At 41.6% G+C, this 23,613-nt stretch overlaps 1 protein-coding gene across 1 annotated transcript in view; it reads left to right on the plus strand.

Moving 5' to 3' along the window:
- Positions 1-23,613, plus strand: part of MYT1L (myelin transcription factor 1 like) — a 296,451-nt gene that overhangs the window by 31,378 nt on the left and 241,460 nt on the right. The window contains exon 2 of the mRNA XM_081100618.1: positions 3,846-3,939. The gene's annotated coding sequence lies outside the window, so the exon portion shown is untranslated. The remainder of the gene's footprint in view (positions 1-3,845; positions 3,940-23,613) is intronic.

Below are 23,613 nucleotides of genomic sequence, written 5' to 3' on the forward strand. Positions count from 1 at the left end.
GGGATCCTGTTGGCACTGGGGTTAGAGTGAGGCTGTGTTTATGACATGATGCAGGTGAGCTTGGGGCTTGGGGATTGCTGACTCTATAGGCAATTAATTGGATCTACATATAAATCTCATTTTTCATCTCAGACAATGCTTAAGAAAGTCACATAATTTCTCAGATGTCAAATGCTTTAAAATGTCAGTCATCTGCACACTTCATTTGCAGAGGATTTTCAGTCCTGTGTTCATATATTTGAAGATATTTTGTATTTACCTCATAGTCCAACTTTTTCATAAATTATTTATGGAAATTAGCTCACTAAATTAAACTAGTCTAGCCTGAAAAAAAAACACAGCAAATAGTGCATTTTTAAAAGAAATTAAGAGTATGAGCAACTAACTACACCATGATGATACTTGAAGTATGGGTGGGAAATAGTATAAGCCTCAAAAATATGTGTATAAATAAACAAGATATAAAGAAACAGACTTTTAGGTTAATATGCAAAAAGGATCCAGGCAATCTACCAGCATAAGATAGAATATGCCCTCATTAGCCAGGCAGTATCATCTACCAGGATTTCTTCAGGGTTGAGGAACCAAATAGTCACCCTTTTTGATGTTCAGCCTCACTCTTGTCAGTGAAGGATTCTGTCTGCCTGGACAAGTATCCCCATGGGCTCCGTAAGGGAATAAGGAATCTCAACTTGCCTCTAGTCAAGAGCCACAGAAACCCCCTCAATAACAAAAGAATAAGCCCAGAGCTTATATCAAAGAATAGGAAGTTTTTTAAATATCTTAGGGAAAATAAGTTTTGTTATTCACTAATTTTGATTTAAGAAGCTATCAGTTTTAAAATGAGACCACATCATGTATCTAATGAGAAACCTGATTTCTGTTTTGGGACAGCTATAGAAGAGGCCAACTGAATATTTTAGTGTGATCTGTGTATCTCCCAGAGCGTTCTGAAAGTCAAGCCTTGAGTTCTGCTATCACTCTGCTTAAGTCTCCCGCGTGTTAAATTCCAAAGTTGATACTGGTTTATAAAGGTTTAGTTTCATTGATATTATTATTCCCATGGAAAGTTTATCACTTTTCCTCTGTTTAAAAGTGGTGATATTGATGCATAAATAACTATGATTTTATTGATTTAAAAGACAATATGAAATAACTGTAAAGTAACTAGAATTTATATGTATAAAAGCCAAGCAACTGGAACGACTGGAACAACTGGAATGACTGATTGCTGTGAAATGCACTGTGGCCGGCCAACTGGCTCGATAAGGGGTGGGGCTGCCTGGCCAACCTCCTGTGGCCCTCCCCCTGGCCGACCCGGCCCCCGATTGGCCCCCCACCCTGATCGGGGGCAGGGCCAGCCTGGCTGACCTCCTGTGGCCCCTCCCCTTGGCCAGCTGGCACTGATTGGCCCTTGGGATGGGCCGGCCGGACCCCACCCATGCACAAATTCATACACCAGGCCTCTAGTATTTATATAAATTTAAAACTAACTTCCGGAATTTACTGGATAATTAAAGCTTAATTGCAGAGGTCAGAAATCTTAAAGATTGTCTAACCATCTATTACCCTCATTTTACAAATGAGAAAGTCACTCTGTGTAATTTTGAAATTCTCACTTTTTCCCCCATCTGCAGTGTTGTGATTATTTACATCTTATAGATTATATATATAAAAGGCTAATATGCAAAGTGTTCCTTGGGAGTTCCACTGGGAGACCAGGAGTTCACTCGCTCGCTATGATGTACTCTGACCACCAGGAGGTGGTGCGGAGCTAAGGAAGGCCCTGGCCAGCAGCTGGCGAAAGAAGGCCCCAGCTGGCAGCTGGAAGACCCTGATTGGCCCTGATTGCCGACCAGGCCTAGGGACCCTACCTGTGCACAAATTTCTTGCACCAGGCCTCTAGTTTTAAAATAAAATAAAAAGATTGAGACTGGCCCCTGCTAGTTTAATGGTTCTTTAAATCACTTAACTTTGGAGTATTTGTACAGGTTGTAAACCTAGTACTTTGCATTACTGCCAGTATGAAAATGAAAGGAATGGCAATTTTAGAAGAAATAAGTGTGTACACATGTATACACATACATACAAATCTATGTGCGCAACTATCCTTTCTACTTGATTACATGAGCATAACTTCTATTTGTTTGCCATAAACCTCTCTTTTTAAGTGGAGTGGACAATAGATCTCAGCAGAGTTGTTTTTGACACCAAGTCTGTTCTTCTGATTAGCCCTTCCCTCCCTGCCTTCACTATCTATGCACCCCTCTCTCTATTTTGAAGATAATCATTCAGAGGAGGGAGAAGACGCAAGGCTCTAGGTGTCTTGCATAGTTGTATGCAGTTAGCACTGAGCCACTTTGTTTGCTGTGTCCGTGTCACCATGTGCAGGCAACCATTTGGGCCACTTAAAACCATTAAGACCTTTATTTCTGACTTACATTAGGCAAGATAACTCTAACCCAAGTAGAAACTAGATTTACTGTTATTTTCTCTTATAAGTAAGATTCTTAAGGCCTGAAATTCTCAGAAGTATCTTCTAATGGGTTCTTTATTTTCCCCATTTACTAGAAATCATCAGAAACTTGATATCTGCATTACTTCGTTTAAAAGTGTACATATATTTGATTAGATTTCGAATGATCTAAGATAATCTCCACATTTTAATAATGATTATATTGTCCTAGAAGAGTCATCGACTCTATCTACAAAACAGTCTATTTCTGTATGTGAACCAGAGCATGTCACAAATGTTAGATATTTTCTTTGAAAATAATGAAGAATCTAAAGTTTAAATGTTGGAGGATCTGAGAAAAATGGAGACATAGAAGGAACTCTGAAGTCAGAAAGAGCTGGTCTGAGTACTGTTAACCTTGTTCTAGCTGTGTGTCTCAGCGAACTACCTGACATCTTGAGCCGATATAACATTTATATTTCCTATCTTTGAGGATTAAGTGAGGTCCTGGGCCCACAGTATCTAATAGATACTGTTAGGTACTGGCTTCTCAGTTAGACATTCAGTAATGGTAGTTATTGTTTGTGCTGTTCTTAATAGGAAGATTCTTTTCTCACTATCATCATACACAGTAGGAAGTGTGACTCTGGGCAGGCTGTGAAGACCCGGAGAGAGAGGGCATTCCAGGTAGAGGTAAGGAATATATGCAAAGTGGAAGGCATAGAATTTCATGTTTCATTTTTCCTCCCACAGAATTGCTAAAATTGGAATGAATATGGTTGGTGGTTAGAAAAAGTTGAACTTGTGTTCCAAGGAATTCTTTTCCTTTTCTTCAGTTACCCCAGCTTCCCCTGTAAACCTAGAAAACAGGAAATATCAGAAACATCTTTTTTCCCCTTTCCATCTTTCTTTCTTAATACTGACACAGCCTTAGGTAGGCAGTCTGATTTTGAGATCCATATTTGATTCTTCAAGCACAGCGATGTTTGATTCTGGAGTGCTCGCCTGTAGTCCAGAACCTTCTATTGACAACAGTGATTACAACCTGACAAGCAGGCAGTGTCCTGGGCATTTGAGCTCACTCTGACTCATCTCCCTTTGTGGTGGTCTTTGTAAGCTAGGGACCTAGGGACCCAAGTTTCACACACCTGACCTTGCTCTGTAATTTTATTAAAGAACAGACTTATTTCAAAAGCACTATAGCTCTGAGGAGATAGCAGGATGTGTAGCTCCAGACTCTTCCTCAGCTGAAGTGCAGTGAGTGCAGTCCTTGTGCACAGCCTCCACTGGCTTAAGGAGAAGAGCTCCCACGTCGGGAAACTGTCCATTTCCATTAAGTCAGAGGAATGTTCTCAGGTCCACTAACCACTTTTTCTGTCCTCTCTTGCAGGGAAGCTCCCTTGGAGGCCGAGGCTGAGGTGCGTGCAGATGCCGCCTGGACATCTGTCTGAGCCACGTTAACATTTGAGGAGTCACAGAATGCGGTATGTTCATGCAGATGGGGCCTTGCACTTACTTTAGGATCATAAAGGATATCTGATACAAGTAGAAATCAGAATGCTAGATGCCTGATGTTGAATTAGGCCAATTGAGAAAGGGTTCTTTTCTACCAGTATTTCTTGTGTTTGATATTTAGATGCTTCAGTTTTACTTTATTGTTCAGTTTATTAAATATGTACATTAAGCTGATACATCAGCTATGACTTATTCTTATATCTTTACACTGATAAGAACATTGTATGTAATCTAAATGTTTCAGAAAAACAAGTCAAGCTGAGGGCCTTAATCCCAAATTATTATATTTCTACACAGTGTTTTCAACTTCTTTTTTTATTCCTGATATTTATATGGCTCCTTGTGAATTTCAGACACTTCCACTCAGGTTATTTAATTGGGGCCTCATAAAAACTCTAAAAACTAAGTGGTGGGTAGTACCAAAGGAGCCTTTGTGTATAACCCCTGCATCCGGCATCTCCTTTGTCCATCAGATGGAGCCTGTGACAAACTCAGAGTGTAGAGAGGCAAAAGTGATATTTTTTGAAATCTGTTATTCTTTTGTAAAATTCCTCTTTTCTAAAGATTTATTCATACAGAGGCAAATTGTTAATAATGTTTAGCATGCATTATGTGTTTACTTTGAGTCAGGACCACTTTGTGTGAGTTCCTAACTTTTTCAGTCCTCACCGTACCCTCAAAAAGGAACTTGAGAAAAAGTAATCTCATAGCATGAGGCTTAAAAGACTAAAATTTTATTTCAGTATATATTATGAATTACCAAGAATTCAGTTCCAAATCTTACACTTTCATTCACTTATTCAGATATTTATTCAGCATATGAAGTACCTACTGTTTAAGCTAGACAATATTGATAGGCAAGTGGATTGGACATACCCCGTGATTTTGAGGTGTGCACCCTTTAGTAAAAGAATCTATACTTACATTGAGTGCTAGATATATAGTATGAAAAGCACTATAACAAATTTGCTTGAAAATATCTCATTATTAGCCATTTGTACAGTGACCATTATTCTTGATGCCTAACGTTGAGTATTTCAAGATCCACAATAAATAAAGATTGTATTGTGTTCATTATACTTACCACAAAGTGTACTGTACCAGCACTTCTGGCCCCCACCCTACCCAACTTATGAAAAGGAGGGTTGTTGTTGTTTGACTTCCTAAATATTTCTGGAAATGAATAGCCTACTACCCAGCAAATCAACCCATTCCATTATTTTGTGTTAATGGTTGAAATGTTATTCGTAATATTTTTGATATGAGATTATTATTTCATATTATATGCCAATTGTTCCTAACTTTAGCCTCTGGAGAGATTAAAAATGAGATCAATTCAACTCAGCCTAATCCAAGGGATATATTTTAAGAATCTGCTAGGGTCAGAAACTTGTAGCTGCTAAGGGTTAATTTCTTTTTCATAGAAGAGCATTTCAAATATTTGATGGTAGTTATCATGTTTTCCTAAATATATAAGTGAAATAACTTACCCTATTTAAGGTAATTAAACTGCTACCATACTAAACCTGATAAATTTCTATAAAGCAATAAATTTGACTTCAAATTTTTAAAAATATATTTTATTGATTTTTTACAGAGGGGAAGGGAGAGGGATAGAGAGTTAGAAACATCGATGAGAGAGAAACATCGATCAGCTGCCTCCTGCACACCTCCTACTGGGGATGTGCCCGCAACCCAGGTACATGCCCTTGCCCAGAATCGAACCTGGGACCTTTCAGTCCGCAGGCTGATGCTCTGTCCACTGAGCCAAACTGGTTAGGGCTTGACCTCAGTTTTTTATAACACTCATGGGCTAGTTGAAGAGTTTTTCCCAATTGACCATGAAGACAGAGATGTCCTCCCACCTTTGTGCAGATTACCAATGATTGTGTTAAAATGCAAACAAGTCACTTGCCCCAAACTGTTAGTAATTGTGGTATGTGAGTTTGGTATAAAAGATAAACCTGAAATAATAATGGGGGAACCTGTCCTGGATCTGCCAGTTTCAGCAAGCCACTCAATTTCATTAGACTTCAGCTAATTTACCTATAAAATGAAGGTTATAGTAATCTGTGCAAGGACTCTCACTCCAAATTGTAGGTTGGAATCTTGTGTTTGGTGGCCTGGGCTCTAGATTGCATAGCTCTGAGGCCACTCAGGTCGTGGGAATATTCCTTTCACACATGCAGCAAACATGTGGTCACAATCATGCATGCTTCTGTGGTAGAACTATGTCCTATGAGGCTGACACTTCTCCTAAGGTAGGAAACATTATCATTCCCATATCAAGGAGGAGAAAGCTGGAAAAGAAGGTTGTGGGACATGCGTGTTACATGCCGTTGAGTTGGCTGTGACTCCTGCTGACCCTATGAATGAGTGATGTCCACAGTGTCCTGTCTTCACGGCCCTGCTCAGCTCCTGTAGACTCATGCCTGTGGCTTCTTTTATGGAGTCAATCCATGTCGTATTTGGTCTCCCTATTTTCTTGCTGCCTTCTATTTTTCCAGCATTAATGTCTTCTCTAAAAAATTCTGCCTTCTCATGATTTGCCCGAAGTAGGACAGTTTCAGTTTATCATTTTTGCCTCCAGAGATGTTTCAGGACTAATTTACTCTAGGACACACTTGTATGTCCTTGTGGTGGTCCAGGGTGTCCATAAAGCTCTCCTCCAACAACATATTGGAAAGGAATCACTATTTTTCCAACAGCTTTCTTCACTGTCAGATTTTCACATCCATACTCAGTAATTGGGAAGATGAGGGTGTGGATGGTCTTGGTCTTTAACCCCTAGAGTGCCGGGGAGCGCAATCGCGCTCCTCCTGTCTGTCGCCAAAAGTGCCGGGAGCGCTATCACGCTCCTCCTGCAGTGTCCAGTTCTAAGTCTGCTTTTATTAGTGATGATGATATTGCTAAATATGTCAATTCTTGCTGTGAAGATGATGATTTTGTGGAAGATATTGAATATGTAACTTCATTTACTTGTGATTCATAATTTTTTTCCTAAACATCTGTAAAATCAGCAAAAATTCCTTGGCAATTTTAGCATAGTTCCTAGGATATTGGTTGGCACTCAAAGGGTTAATGACACATCTGTGCTCTTGGTGATCTTTCCTAGTTCTTTTATTGCTGCCCTTCTGTACACAAGGTCAAAGTGAAGAGGCAGAGACAGGGTTGAAGTCACCTGATTCTTAGCTGCCCACCTCTGGACTGCTCTGGGGGGTGGGATGGGGTAAAAGACTCACCTTCTCCTAACTCTGAACTGCAAGTAGTTTCTGGAACAGTTGGTTATCTTAGAGGTAAATATTTATTAACAGGGCAACTTTGATATGCAAAACTATAGAAACATCCAAAACACATTAATCCATAAACATGTGACCTGCACATGAGCATGCGTGTTGCATGCTTGACATCCTTCTTTTCTAAGAGTGCCTTCTCTTTTAGTTCACATGTGTTTAGTTGTTCATTAATATTGTCTTTTTAAATTTTGTGAATGATTATATTTATTATTTCTTCATTTTTCCCTTCCTTAATGCTTATCCTTACTACTTCTTGCAACTTATCTATTTCAAATTCCATAAAATTTACCACATCATTGGTAAATTTTGTTTCATTGACCTCTTAATTTGTATTCTTGACTTTTTGCTACATGCTGGTTTCTGCTTCTTTAAACATTGTAAGTACATCCAGTAAACAATAGATGCTTACTTAATCTTCACAGTTTATATTCCCTGATTAGAAGAAGTGAGTGGGAAAAAAAAAAAATCAGTGCCCAGAGTCCAGTGTCTGCCAATTTGAGGATATAAATAAAAAACCCTCATAAACATACATCAGCCAAAGGGATGTACAATAAAGGCTTTTACTCAGCTCAAAACTAGCTAATAAACTCAGAGGTACAATTAAATGGGTGGGAAAAGCAACCTGGCCATAGAGCAAGGTGCCAGTAGAAGTTTGAGGAAGAGACTTATTGCCTCCCTCCCTGCCCTGCCCTGCCCTTCCTTTCCTCCCTCCCTTCATCCTCTCCTTCCTCCTCTCTTTTCCTCTCTCTCCTGCTGCTGCTTCTGTGTTCAGTGCTCGGTCATGACAATAATATGTGAGTTTTGATATGGAAGAAATATTATTTTCCTCTGCACTCTAGACTACAGTCCAATTCAGTAATAGTCCTAAAATATAGGAAAAGTAAGTGCTCTTCGCCTTAACATCTCAGCCATAGAACAAAGGGAGTTAATTTGTCATCTGTGCCCAGACCAGAAACCCTTGGCGGGACTTACAGTCACAGCTGTCAAGGTCCGAAGAAATACTGAATGACTGAGCGGCCTGAAGACAAAGGCGCACTCTGGAGATGGCTTCCGTTTTCCTAACCGCCGTTCTTAAGTGGCTGGGGTCAAAGATGACCGCTGAGATGATCCAGAGCTGTCTCCTTCAGCTGGCGCCTAAGTCACAGTGACTCTGGGATTGAGGGGAGGCAACTCAGAGATGGCCTCTGGGGAACCAGGTACCTCCCTGAGTGGTGGGTACAGCCCCTAGCTTCCCAAGGCAGCGTAAGGAGTAACTTGTGACAAGAGCAAGCCAACAGGATATGTGATGAGATTAGAATGAGAATGGGAGAGATATCCCCTGGCATTAGTAAGGTCCTATGTGGTGGCATATGTCTTCCTTCTGCACAACTTGGCTCTCTACCTGAAGGTGGCATTTGTCCCTTAAATTTCCCTCACCATTCTTAAGTGTTTTCTTTTCCATGAAACTCAGCTATTAAAATACAGTCATAAAAAACATTTCATCTGACTGAAGGTTGGGACCTCATACATCCTATATAATAAAAGCGTAGTATACAAATTGTCCCCTCGACCGAAGTTGTTCCAGGAGTTTGACCAGGGGGCGGGCTGGCCAGGGGAAGGGAGGGAGGTCTCAGTGCTGGCAGGGGGACAGGGAAGGGAGGGAGTACTCAGCTGGCAGCTGGCAGCTGCTAGGGACCCTAGTTAGAATATAAAGTATCAACTACACTGAGTGGCCAAATTATTATGACCACCCCATTAGTACTTTGTTGGGCCACCTTTTGCCTTTAATACTGTGGCGATTCTTCTTGGCATTGAGTCCATGAGATGTTGAAAGATGATGCGAGGAATCTGACACCATGCCTGATGAATAGCACTGTCCAGTTCTGTGAGATTTGATGGTTGTGGAACCAGCTGCTTCATGGCTCTTTTAACTTCGTTCCACTAATGCTCAATTATATTGAGATCTGGTGATTGTGGGGGCCACCTAAGCAAGGTAAAGTGTCCCTCATGTTTGTGAAACCACTCCTGCACAATATGAGCACCGTGGCATGGCGCATTGTCTTGTTGGAAGAAGCCATCTCCATTGGGATACACCATCAACATGATAGGATGAACTTGATCAGCAACGATACTTAGGTATGTTGTGCTATTCAGACTTTGTTCCACACGAATTAAAGGGCCCAAATCATGCCAGGAAAACATGCCCCAAACCATAGCACTGCCCCCACCAGCTGGAAGGGTTGTACTCATGCATGTGGGGTGCAAGCTTTCATGCTGTTTCCGCCAAATTCTCACTCTGCCATCTGCATGATGCAACTGGAAACGTGATTCATCGGACCACATGACTTTTTTCCAATGCTCGACTGTCCAGTCCTTGTGTTCCTGTGCGAATTGGAGACGTTTTATCTTGGTAACTGCAGACAGCAAAGGTGTTCGAACAGGCCTTCGGCTTCCATATCCCATATGATGCAGTGTATGGCTAATTTGTCTACAAACGTCAGGTGGTCATAATAATCTGGCCACTCAGTGTATTTAACCTATTGAAAGTATCTTCTACATGGCATTAAGGAATTATTGCTAATTTTTAAGGTATGTTAATAGTGTCACGGCTCTCTAAAAACAAAGTTCTTATAATTTAGAGGTGCATACTGAAAGATTTCTAGATAAAATGATATGATTTCTGGACTTACCTTCAAAATAATGTAGAAGTAATTGTTAAATGATATACAGATGAAATTACATTGGCCAAATGTAACTGATGGGTAAATGGGATTTGTTATACTTTTCTGTCTACTTTTATATTTGTTTAAAGTTTTCCACATTAGAATGTCTTGATGAATGGGAAGTTGCATAACATAGTAACTGAAGAGGCACCTCTAGTCCCAGACTCGCTGGAATAACCCAACCTCTTACCTCTGAAAACTGGGATAAAGTTCCTCTCTGTGCCCCAGTTTCCTGATCTGTAAATGTGGATGATAAGTTAGGACTCCACAAAGTCGTTGTGGAGATGGCATACGTTGTCATGTGAACCACCAGGAGTGCCTCAGGAGTAGCAGAGCCCGACATACGGTCACTCTCACTCGTTAACTTATAGAGGTGGAATTTTGCATTCATTCTCCACTTGAAATTTCTTATATTAGCAATTGCTTGTAGAAAAATATTTTAATGTTGTATATGAAAGGCGTTTTGGAATTAATAGTTACTTTTCTATTTTAAAATCAAAAGCAGAATTGATTTAATAATTAGTGACTTCTTGTGACTTGTAACATTGAATATATTTCTAAAGGTATTTAAAGAAATGCTATAGAGTAGACTTTATAACTTCCTAGGAATATATTTGATTTTTTCCTTCAGAACAGTATAGCTTAATGGAGTAGACAGATTAGCCACAACACTGACTGCATCTTGAGTATTTAATTGCTTTTCTTTCTTTTTCTGTTGCAAAGGGTAAATAATTGCACTTTTCTATAGATACACTATTGAATAGCCATTTATATTCTACCTTTATATAACATTTGAGAGGTGGTAACTTTATAGTTTCATAATTAATCCTACAGTGATCTCTTTTTCGCATTATTTAAATCCTAATTCATAACTGTTCTAAGGAATCAATATTGAGAATTTGGACAAATGTATTTTCTAAAGAACCCAGTTTTGCTGATAAACAAAATAAAGGTTTTAGAAATATGGAAGTATATAGAACAGTGGATATTCATTATTTTCTCCATTCTTGCCATCTTTTCTCTATGTGAGATCTGTTTTTTCCTTCCCTCCAATTTGGGCTTCCATGTATAATCTGTGGGAATCCAGTCATCATTTCAATTGGTGAAAGGTGACTAAAGTGGTTTCCACATGGTTTATGTTTGAGAAACTGTGTTGGAGAGATCACTGCCACCTAAGGAGGGATAAGGAAGTGAGCAAAGACCAAGTATCCTGAGAAGTTCATCGAGATGAGATAAGGGCAGACCGAACAGTGAATGCTTGATGCCATTAGCCAATGCTGAAGAGCTCCCAGGAAGGGGTGTTCATTTGATGGGCAGAGCTGGGAGGGTTTCCTTGAAGGATATGGATTAAACAGGCTTGAGCATCTGATATGGAGGAAAGAAACAGTCATGAAGAAGAGGTAAAAAAGGAAAAATACAAAATGGCAGTAGTGTCCATTGCATACATCTGTAGAGAGATAAGATTCAATGAACTGTCAGTCCAAGGTGTTTATACATAAAATATGTCTTTTCCCCCCTATGTCGCTGTGGTATGCTTTTGGAGTTCTGTGAGACTATAGTTGTAAGGAGACTTTAAATATATATATATTTATATATATATATTTATATGCAAATATATATAAATATATATATAAATATATATATATATGCAAAGTGACACTATTAAAGACATCCTATACTGCAATTTTATAGCCAGTGTTAATGTTTACTGTGTATTTTAAATATATACTTTAATCACACTAGACCTTTCTCAGATTACTCCCATTAGTCTCAGAAATTACATCAAGCCCAGATCTCCTAGAAACACAAACACTCACAATTTGGAATTGCTGAAAGTAAAAGCTAATGGTTTTCACATGTTAACAGTGATTAAAATACTCCTTTCCCTGGTTCTCCTAAAGTTTTTGGAAGAAAATTCAGTCTACTTTGTAATTAAATTACAACATTGGAGCACTTTGAATGTATGTTTTTCTCCCTGCCTCCCTTCCATTTCCTTTCATGCAAATATATGACATGTGTAGAGTCATTTCTCTACACTCATTTCGTAATTACTTGGTGAGTGTTCCAGGAGGTCTCTGTACCATATTTTTTATTTTAATCAAGAGGCAAAAGGTCTAAAATAACCAAAAAGAACATGAATACCAACTTTCACCAAGAAATATTCTTGAAAAACGGCACTTTCTGTAACTCCCGCACCTCTTGATATTCACAGAGGTTGTCTTTCTCCGTGTTTTCTCTTGTTAAAACCCAATTTGCTCCTTAGTAATCTTTCAAACTTGCAGCAGAGTGGCGGGTTTGGTGCTGCCTCTGCCGAGGCTCCTCAGAGCACTGAGCCTGAATGTGCCCTCGCTTTCTCCTGGGGCAGGTCACGGGCCAGTATGTTTGTTGTGAGCCCTGATCAGACTCTGGGCAGCTTCCCGCCTCCTCTAGAAACTGGTTCTGGGTCTGATGTGCTAGGAAAGGGACTGAGCCTTAAGAGGTCACTTTCAGGGGAAATGGAAACTTTTCCAAATGAAAACTTGAGTCTTCCTGGCAGGGCACATGTAAATATCTACACAATAAAGTAGCCCCACATTTTGTAGGAATATAATAGGAACTGGAGGATCTATATAGCAGTCTACTTCCCATATCCTCTGTTGTTCCAAACACTTTATTGATTAGTTGCCATCTGTACATGTATTTTAATCCTATGTGACATCCCTCTTCTCACTGTTTGTGTCCTTTCATTTCATATTTAGCTTTTCCCTCAATGACTAAATATTATCATTTCATTTTACATAATTCATGTCTTTGCTTGAAAAAAATTAATGACCACATTATCTCCAAGAACAGAGTATAAAATAAAACAAAACAATATCATTGCTGTTACAGAGAGTTCATCTTAGTGTGTGTATGTTTGGTAGGACAGACAATAAATATATAAATATATATGATATTAGATGAGGATAAATCTGTGAAGAAAACTGAAGCAGGACAGAGGAAAATTAAGAGTTGGGTCAGGGGAGGCATGGGAGTCTGGCAGGGTCCAGCTGCAGGTGACTCTGGGCTGAGCTTAGAAAGCCGTAAGAGGGTGAGCCTGGTGTGGGCAGGAGTGGGCCAGGCACAGAGAGGAGTGCCTCGAGGCGGGGCCGTGGCTGCAGGTTCAAGAAACAGTAAACTGGGCCGTAGTGGGAGCAGACCAGTAGGTTGTGTACGTGACAAGAATGAGGGTTTAGCTTCAATTGTGAGTGTGATGGAAAGGTACTAGAAGCTTTTGGGCAGAGGTGATCGAACTGGGTTGGCATTTTAAGGGCATTGCTTTGGTTGCAGGTGGAGAAGAGAGGTGAATGTGGGAAAGGAAGTGAGTGTGGAGGCTGTTGCAATAACATAAGCAAGAGATGATACTAATTCAGATGAGGGTGGTCATGGTGGAGATGGAAGATGTGGTTGGGAACACATGGAAGGAAGAGCCAGCAGGATTTCTGATTGAATGGTCACGGACCGTGAGAACAAAGAGGCATTAAGGGTGACTGCAGAACATTTGCCTGAGCAGAATGGAGGGCCCTTGCTCAGCTGGAGAGGGCTGGCCAGTGTGGGCTTTGTAGGGAAGTCAGGAGCTTCATTTCGGACAGGTGAAGTTGAGATGCCATCTGTATTGAATGGAGAAACCAAGCACGTAGCCCAGTTTGCATTTCAGGGAGACACAGGTTCTAGATGCAAGTTTGTAAGTATCGAGATACAGAGGGTAGTGAGGTACAAAGAGTGAGCTCATAAAGGAGATAAGTGCTCCAGAGCTGTAAGGCTCTCCAAGTCAGGGGATTAGGAAGTGCAGAAGTTCCCACCCATAGACCTTGCCAGGCAACGTGGGGATGGAGGGAAGGCCAGCTCAGGATGAAGAGAAAAACTGTGGAACGCTGCAGATGGTAGAATAGAGAACACCAAGAATCACCCCTGATTAGGTCATGTCCAGGTCTTGACCAGCCTTGACCACTGCGGTGACTGTAGGGATGAGGCTGCCTGGCATGAGAGGAGGAGAAAGAGGAATTGGGGTCAGGGAGCACGAATTGCCTTCTGCAGGAGCTCTGTTGTATAGGTGGCAGGTAATAGAGACACAGTTGGAGACGGACACAGACTCCAGGGAGGTTTGTTTGCATTGTTTTTTGTTTTAAAGAAGGGAAATAACATAGCCTCTGAGCATGCAGATGGGAAGGCTGCAGATAAGGGAGAGAAAGGAACCCAGCACACAAGCCGAGTAATGGCCCATTGGGTTCCTTCGCAGTGGGAAGGGTCCATTGGCAGTGTCAGGACAGAAGGCTGCCATGGGGACCTGGGTGTTCATTGGTCATCAATAGAAAGTAGAATGGAACAGACAGGAGAGCTTTGAGGAGAGAGAACACAGTAACCTAGCAAGGAGGGAGAGAGGTGAGAGACACTGATGGGATAGGAAGGCCAGCAGCCTGGCAGTCCCAGGGAAAAGGGGCTTGCTATGCATTTGGGAAGAGGAGGAAAGAGACGTGGTGATAGCTGGGACCTGGGATGCTAGAAACAGAGACCATAGCAAAGATACAGCTCTTGGTATGAATGAGGTTTCAAGTATGACTGTGGTGTTGTGTGACTGAGGAAGGGAGAAGAATGAGTGCATTAGAGAGGAGGTCTGGAACTCCAGAGGTGGTGACACAGTCACAGAGAGGGAACAGGTGGCCCAGAGCCTAAAGATGCTGCAAGAAAGGAGGCTGTGAGGAGGCTGAGCCGGTGGAACGAGGTCCAAAGGAGCTGGGCTTTATTTATCTAAGGAGGAGATGCAAAGGTCTGGAAGCAGCAGACACATGCATGCACATGCACATGGAGGCACGGGGTCTCCAAGCAAGGCAGCCCCTATGTGGCTGCACTTCTGCATCATTCTCGCGGGAAGGAAGAAGGGCTGCGGGATTCTTGGCATTGATTAGAATTTTTGTATTCTAGTAGACATAATGAAGTCAACAAAATGACCAGGAAGGAAAGAAAAATGAAATGGGCCATGCTTCAGCTGATTTTAAAAAGAGGAAGGTTGCTATTAATATGACATGCAGTGCTGTATAGTGCACTCTGTTCTGTCTCTTCACCCTTTGAACTGGCCCAGTGGGCGCATGGCCTTGTGTCCTGGCTGAGGTGGCCAGGAGCTCCAGAGCATCCTGGGGCCATGCTGTATTTTCTTTATAAACTGCTTTGCTTGATTGCCTATTGTTTGTAATGTCCCTTTAGTGCTGTACTTAAAGAATGCTTGCATGCATGAGTATCAGTTAGGGCGATTGGTTGCAATTTTTTCTCTGCTATTTGCCACCTTTTTGACCTCAGTTTGACTGATCTATAATTAAGTAGATGATTAAATGAGAGGTCTTTCCCTTCCTCTTCATTCCATTCTATGTCAGGCACACGGTAGGACTCAAAGATGTATTTTCAAAGGGAATAAATAGTTGTATGTGACTATATAAGGCACCATGCTAATAACTGAAAAAATGTGATGAAGCAAATACAGGAAGCTCAATCTGTTGCCATCTGTACACACACACACACACACACACACACACACACACACACACACAGATTTCCAACAGGTGTGTAGATACGATTTCTAGTATAGATTGAAGGCCATAATGCCTTTGGAGGAATTGATAAAGGACTGTATGACTTGGGAGTAGCAAGAGATAATTCTAGCTGAGAAGCAAAGAGGATCCAGTTCATGCAAATGGTCCGACTGAGATTCTGCCTTCCTGATTGGAGGAAGGACATTTGGGCAGAAAGTAGTGAGAGCATGAGGAGGATTGGGGCATGCCAGAAACCACAGGTATTATTCAGTGTGCTGAGTTCAGGTACAGAGAAGGGAAGAGAAAGATGACAAGTATATAGGTCTCACGTATTGAAGAGCTGTGAATCCAGGCTGAGCGGTAAGGACTCACACTGTGGGGAATAGCTTGCAACTGTTGCTGGAGACTGTTGAGCAAAGGTCAGACGTGGTAGCCCTTGGCTTTGAACAGGTGAATCTGCTGCGATCTGGATGGCACCTTGCGATAAGGAGCTGCAGATAGTCCAGGTGAGAAGTAAGAGATAGTAAACAAAGACACAGCTGGTAATGGCAGTGACCTGAGACCTGCCTGTATATCAAGCATCCACATTCATGACCTTGTTTAATCTGCACACCTGTTAAGAGATGGGAGCTTTGTTCCTAGTTTTGTGGGGCAGAGAGGAGAGTTGGTGGCAGTGTCATCCAGAGGGTGACCTGTAGCCCTGGGGCAGGACCCCCCTCTTTGTAGCCCACCCAAATCTGCACGAATGTCGAGGTGAGAATGCAAATTTAGAAACGTCCATGGCCACTGATACTGATGCGACATTCAGTGCTTGATCACTTTTCCAGAGACTATTCTAAATGTATTTTACAAAATGATAAGTCTAAAATAATTGGAATCGACTTTTGTTTTAAGTCTCATTCTTCACCTGCAGATAGTGTGGGGTGCACCACCTGGTATTTGTTGGGCGACAACACGTTGTTGGACACAGCAGAGCTAACACTGGTCACGAAGCTCTAGTCTAGACACTTGGTCCTTGCTAATGAGAGACAAAACAATGAAGAATTTTTCCATCTTCCTTATGTTTAAGCACAACATACAGTGTCACTGAAAGGAGGCCTGTTCTAGGAGGAGCTTAGAAGGAGTTAGCCAAAGTGTCATTCATTTGCCTTGTGAACGGCCTATTTGTTTCCCCTCTCTTCCCTCCAGATTTATTTTTGAATAACACCTCCCCAGCCATCAGCTGTCCCTGGGCAGTCACTGTCCTTCCAACATTGCCTGCACACCCTCTCTTCTTTTCCGTTCCTGGTTCAGTCTCCCGCACCTGAATTACTCTCCATCACTTGGTGACAGGACATAGTTTTCCATGTCCTTAAGGCACTCTTCCTATGCTCTTCTCCCTGGCCGCGCTCCAAATTCCAGTTCCTCCTCCTGTGCATCCTGAGTACACTTGTAGGTCTCAGCTGCAGACGCATGTAGCCCGCAGAGCCAAGGTTCACCCCCTCTAGCAGCGCTCTTACTACTGTACCTTTGGGTTCCAGCTTTAACCCAGCAAGCCGTGTAGGGTTGTGGGTGCTGTCATCATTCCTGCATAGCTGGTGTAAATATTGAAGTCCTAACATGTGAAACCCCCCAGAACCACTCTAGAGGAGGTGCCATTGGCTGTCTTTGTACCTGGGGAGACTTACTCCCATGGGAGCAGTGTCGTATTTCAAAAGAAGCACAGCTCAGGTAAATCTGAGTTCCAAGCCTTGCTCTGCCACGTATGAACTCTGTGAGCTTTGTCAAGTTGTATAGCTTCCCTGGTAATCCCTTTATTAATCTATAAAGCGGGCATAATACTAGTACCTGCCTGAGAGCTGCTGTGAAGATTAAATGAGACACTGCTTGTAAAGCTTTTAAAATGATTTCTGCAGCATAATAAGGTTGTTGAGGCCTAGGCTGAGCTGTTGGTCACTCAGTATGAGAAGCTTTCATCAAACCTCAGCAAACACATGCCTGGAGCTGTGTCCCATGCTTTATCGCCACGTGTGCCCGACGCGCCTGCCAGTCCCAGTGAGGCTGCTTCATGCACCACTGCCTCAGCCTGAGGCTCTTCATTGCTCACTGGGGCTTTGTCAACATCTCATGCCCCACCCCTCAACCTCTTTCCCTTCCTTTTTGTTGTTACCACGGTCAAAAGGTAAATGCATTGATTGCTTTCTCTCAGGCCTTGGGATTATTAAATTTAATGCTCACCACTGATGCCCTATGAAGTCTGTACTCTACTACCAATAGTTTACAGATAAGGTGACTTTACTAAAAGGGTAAGTGATGTGCTCATAGCTTTACAGGTGCCAACCCATCCTCCTGAGTGATGAACTTCCTCAGGTGCTGACTTGTCTGAAGTCCTAGAACCCCATGGGGCTGGGTGATTGCTCTCTCTGCCCATGGTATACACGTGTTGCTGCCTTGAATGCTACCAGCTAGACATGCCTCTTTGATTCCAAGGACTGTCTTACCAAAACAATAGAATCTCCCATATTTTGAATTTTCTTTGTACCAGGCAATGTACTAAATGTTTCACTTATGGAATCTCATTTAACTCTAATGACAATTTCAAAAGGTAGAAGTTATTATTCCCATTTTCAAATGAAGAAATTAAATTTAGTTTCCCAAGATTTTATACCCATTAAGCGATAGAACAGGAATTTGAATCCAAGTCTGACGGCTTCCAAATGTCATGCTTCTACTTATTATCTCTTTTTCTAATTTTGTATTCCCTTTAGCATTTGGTCTGGTATCTTGCACATTAGAAATGCCTTTTTAAAAAGTTTGCCAAACTGATTGGGGTTCACTGGGTTTTGCTGCGTGTAATTCTCTGTGCCCTCATCAAAGCTTTTTCTAAGCTTCTCCTGAGCTTTCATGGCTCACTGCCACCTGAACCCAGTGGGAGCACCGACCTGTCGGTGACATTCAAGTCCTGGCTTCCTCAGATCATCCTGGCACCCACTCTTGTTAGGGTGCCTAGAGGCAGGGTCCTCAGCAGGCATGAGCAGTTCATGCAGGGAAATGGCACCATGGCCTTTATGGTCGCAGGTGAGTGTTGTAAGGAATCTGGAATTAAGCCTATGGAAGTCAACCAGAGCAGAAGGGACGCATGTTGTCTCCTCAGCAGGTTGATGTTATTAGGCTATATGAGCACGGGGCTACGGCCTGGTTTCTTCAACTTTCAACTCTGTGTAAAGTAACGTACAAGGAAGTATCAGGAAGGTAGAGTGGAGGGCTCAGAGCATAGGATTTCTGTTGTGGCCACAGGATGGTGTTTAGACTGAATAAAGGGAAAGGTGTCAGGCCCTGGGCATGCGAGCGGGGCTTCAGGCTGCGGTGAGGAAAGCTGGCAGCACAGATGCTAGGTTTCTACGTCGCTTTATCAGAAGAAGGACACAGGCCTTGTGGGCAGGCTGCTTGAGTCTGAGATCTGGAAACATGGATGAGCACACAGTGTCAGCAGGCCAGGGTCTGAATCCAGACACTGCACTGGAATGAACTTGAGATTCTGAGTAAGGTCTGGGTTCAAATCCTGACCCTACTGCCTACTAGCCAGGGGCCTCTGGCCAACCAAGTTCAACTTCCTGACCCCGTTTTTTCAAGTAAGAGACAATAATGTAAGATTCATAAGATTGTTGCAAGGATCAAATTATACAGAGTGCACTCGATGCATAATAGCATTATTCTGACACACAGCCAGCATGTACACATACCGCCCCCTCTACCGTGTGCTTCCTGGGAGTCAGGAGTACTCGAACTCTGGAGGATCTTGTCACAAAGAACGGACTAAATCAGTGTCAGGGACCAAAGGGAAAGGTGAAGGGTCTCTTCTGTGCCACCTCCAAGTTCTGGGATGTGAGCTGCTCTCTGCTGTATGTAAAGCACAGGAGGTGGCGATAGTCCTGGTATTGATTTTTGTTGGACTAATCCAGTGAGATGCTTAATATCTGCGTGCAGAGGGCCTTTTAGAAACGTAGTTCACACCACATGCACAGGTTCCTCTGCACCACAGAGCTCGTGCACTGATCTGTTTTTCATGGGGCGACTGGCATCTTGAAACACATGCTGGGATTGGGTTTATATGTGTGTGTGACCCCTTCTTCCTGGGAGTGTGGAGGGAAAATGTGAGGTCTGAAGTAGGACAGGGTGCATGCTCCAGATGAGTCAAAAGCAGTAGGGTTTTGCTTCTATTCCGTTTTGTTTTTTCTTTTTAATCCTCACCTGAGGATACATTTTTAAAAAATTATTATTGATTTTAAAGAGAGAGGAAGGGAGAGAGAGAGAGAGCAAGAGCTCACACGTGCATGCATGAGAGAGAGAGAGAGAGAGAGCCATCAATTGGTTGCCTTCTGTATGTGTCCCAACCAGTGATCGAACCCACAACCTAGGTATGTGTCCTGACTAGGAATCCAACCCACATCCTTTTGGTGCACGGGATGATGCTCCAATCAACTGAGCCACCAGCCAGGGTTCTCTTCTATTTTCAATATATAATAAACATACTGTTTTCTTAAATACAGGAAGAAGGACTATTCTTGGGAACAGTAATCAGTTCATTGAAAAAAAGGAGTTACATTTGGTCATTCAGGGAAGAATTAAATTGAACTATGCTCTCCAAGGGCAGTAATAGTTCTCATTGAAAAGTTCCAAGTTTCAGTGTGCTTTATATTTGAAAATTTCTTTGTGCTTTTCATTCTGCCTTTTGATAAAAAAATTATTTTGTTTACTTAGTGCTATTTTTTCCTCAAACAAGGGGATAGATTATTTATTACCTATGATATATGTATCTATGCCTGCCTTGTAGGTAGCTCATGAAAATCCTTTCCAACTCACTGAAAATACAAACACCTCTACCCATAACATAACCTATGAAGGGGAAAATGCTGTGTTTTAAAAAAAGTGTCTTTAGTTGGATTTGGTCAGAAATTATTTGGTTATTTGGTTTGCTAGAAAAATTAATCAGCAGCAAAGACAATCAGATAAAATGTTACAGTTGCAACTATTGTAATTATTTAATGAAAAGTTTTATTTGGCAGGACATTAAAACAAAATTAGTTTATAAAGAATTTAAGGAAATTAGAGGATGTAGGAAATATATGAATCACTGTAGTCATTCCTTCATTATTTTGCCCTAAAGATTATTTGCCCTTCTTTTTTCATTTCTTCATTCTTCCCACACAAAAAATTATTCAGTGTCCACTGTGTGCTAAACACTGTGCTAGGAGTTGGAATTTTACAGTGAAAGCAAGCAAAAAACAAAAATCACAGCGCTCACAGCCTTCTGTAGCTGCACTTGAAGGATGGCCCGATCCCATCGGTGGATCCCAGGATTGCCACCCCTCCACTTTGAGGTGGCCCCATTTTATCACGGAGTACAGCTGCTCACAACTATCCCTGAAGGAAACAGATACTAGCTAGGGTATTTTAAAGGGCTATGAGACAGTGTAGTTGAGTTGTACTCATTTCAATTTGTTTCCATATGATTATTTTTGGAATTTATTTTTGTTCGTTTAAGAAATGAAGAATGTTCTCAGTACATGTTCTCCTTTCTGGCTGGCTCAGAAAAGATCATGGTAATATCTAACATAAATTTCCTGAAGTTTTATTTCAGACTCATCTTACCAAAAGTGTGCCCTAATCAAGCCACTCCCTAAAACATTCAAAGTTGTAAAGATCTCTGCTGTTTTTTATTTGTAGATGTTGTTCTAGTATCTGTACAACTCTCATTCATTCTTACTTTGCTTCTGCCATGAATATGCTGTCTACCTCATTCTGCTGTCCGCCTAACTGGCCAATCAGTCAACACCCCACTGATAACAGTTTTGAGGGCTTAGCAGTGGGAGATGATTCCATTTCACACTTAACCAGGAGAGAGGACTCATGCAATGGGTCTTCCAAGCACTTGTTAATTGTCTTATTTGTTCCATTCAAATGACATTGTTTCTCTCTAACATTAGGAGATGATGCAGTTATATTTCTTACTCATGATGTTTCTTCGTCCTTTCTGATTTGTCTAAATGACTGTAATCAGATTTATAATGAAAATGAAGAAAAATAGCAAAAGGCAAATTGTATAAGTACATTATAAATACAGTTTTCTGTTTTAATTTTATGATATCCAAGAACAATGAAATGGGAACACATTGCAAAGAGCCATGTTTTTTAAAAAAATTGAGACAATAGTTGGAGACCCCATGTTTTGGAAAGACTGCATACACAAATAAGCAAACAAACCAGCCGAGCGTGGAAGACGGGCAATGAAGTGTGTGATGGGACAGTGCAGATACTGCCTGAGAGTTCCTTGGTGGGGTTCATAATGCGCAGTGTGTCTCAGTAACCGAAGTCCGGGAGCTAAGAAACAAAATTAGTTCTTAGAAGAATAGGCTGAAATTTTAGGGAGAACGTTGTCAAGGCAAGGCTCCTGAGATTAGTGCCTTTTAGAATTTGGCAGAATTTCCCAACGGAAGTGGTAGGGTCATTGTCCCAGAAGATGTTAAAGTGACACAACAAAAAGAGAACAAGTGCTCTTCCTTTTTTCTCTGGAGCCGGTAAAGGATCTAGTGACAATCTCCATTTCCTTCCTGTTCCTGAAGATGCTGCAGGTGGTCATGCCATATAGACAGGAAAAGGTGTTTCCATGGCAAATGTGGAACAATGAAAAGGAGGGAAGCCAGACGCATTTCTTTTAGGAAAATTAACTAGATCAGATTTGGGGTAAAATGTGAAAAATGATTCTATAGCAAATCAAGTTTCTGTAAGATAGAAAGGTGTAAGATAGAGATTCTGAAGCACTTTGACCAGATACAGAACACTTAGGCTGGATTTATGATGACTCTTTACTAGTCATTCGAAATTAGAAGCATGACTGGTCTGGAAGATGGGAGATAAGAGTAGGTCATGATCATAACATCCAATTTCTGGTTAGAATGATGACTATTTGATAAAATCTGACATTTGTATTTGAGATATAGTAGTACACCCTTGAGTTGCGGTATGGTAGCACACACTGAAGTCTGTATATGTTTTTAAAATTTCAGTGTTTGACTCACAAACTTTATCTCAGTCAGTCCTCAGGAAAATTTTGTGAAATGTTATTACTTGAATGCCCATTTTGTGGGTGGTCAGAGGCACAGAACTAGACAATAATTTACCAGATCACATGCCAATTAAGGAGCCAGGTGTGAGCCCTAATTACTTTAATTATAAATCCTGTTCTTTTCTGTAGTCTAGTCTCCTGCCAGTTAAGTAGTTTTGACAGTATTAAAGAAAGGAGTAGATACAAAACGTATTGAGAAGAAGCTAGGCAGTGCTTCCACTGGGTATGGATGACATGTAGCCTGGAGTGGGCTCTGCTGCCAGCACCTGTCTGAGGGGTGCTGAGCTGGACCAAAAGTCACATGATGGCACTTGACTAGTTCCAAATATTTTCCTCATCGGTTAGGTTATTTTCTCTTCATAATATCCTTGGACAATGTTACTAACATCCTTTACTTAATAAAATAAATGAGCTCAGAAATGTTACAGAACAGGACCTAGCACATTCAGCTAGTGAGGTCAGAGGCAGGACAAATCTCATCTAGTCTTGAGGAACCCATCCTTGCCATGTGACTGGCATTTCGTGGAAATGATAATTACCGGCCATATTTCCTTCCCTAAGTTTAGTGGTGGGGCAGAATGTGGATTTTTAAAAATCCTTACCTGAGGATATACTTAGTGACTTTAGAGAGAGAGAGAGAGAGAGAGGAAGGGAGGGGAGAGAGAGAGAAACATTGATCAGTTGCCTCCTGTATTCATACCTACCAGGGATCAAAGCTGAAACCTAGGTATGTGCCCTGATCAGGAATGGAATCAGCATTCGTTTTGGTGTAGGGCAGGGGCCCTCAAACTATAACCCGCGGGCCACATGCAAATACAAATATTGTATTTGTTCCCGTTTTGTTTTTTTACTTCAAAATAAGATATGTGCAGTGTGCATAGGAATTTGTTCATAGTTTTTTTTAAAACTATAGTCCGGCCCTCCAACGGTCTGAGGGACAGTGAACTGGCCCCCTGTTTAAAAAGTTTGAGGACCCCTGGTGTAGGGGATGGTGCTC

The sequence above is a fragment of the Myotis nattereri genome (genome assembly GCF_964212035.1).
Source record: "Myotis nattereri genome assembly, chromosome: 10".
Classification (NCBI taxonomy): domain Eukaryota; kingdom Metazoa; phylum Chordata; class Mammalia; order Chiroptera; family Vespertilionidae; genus Myotis; species Myotis nattereri.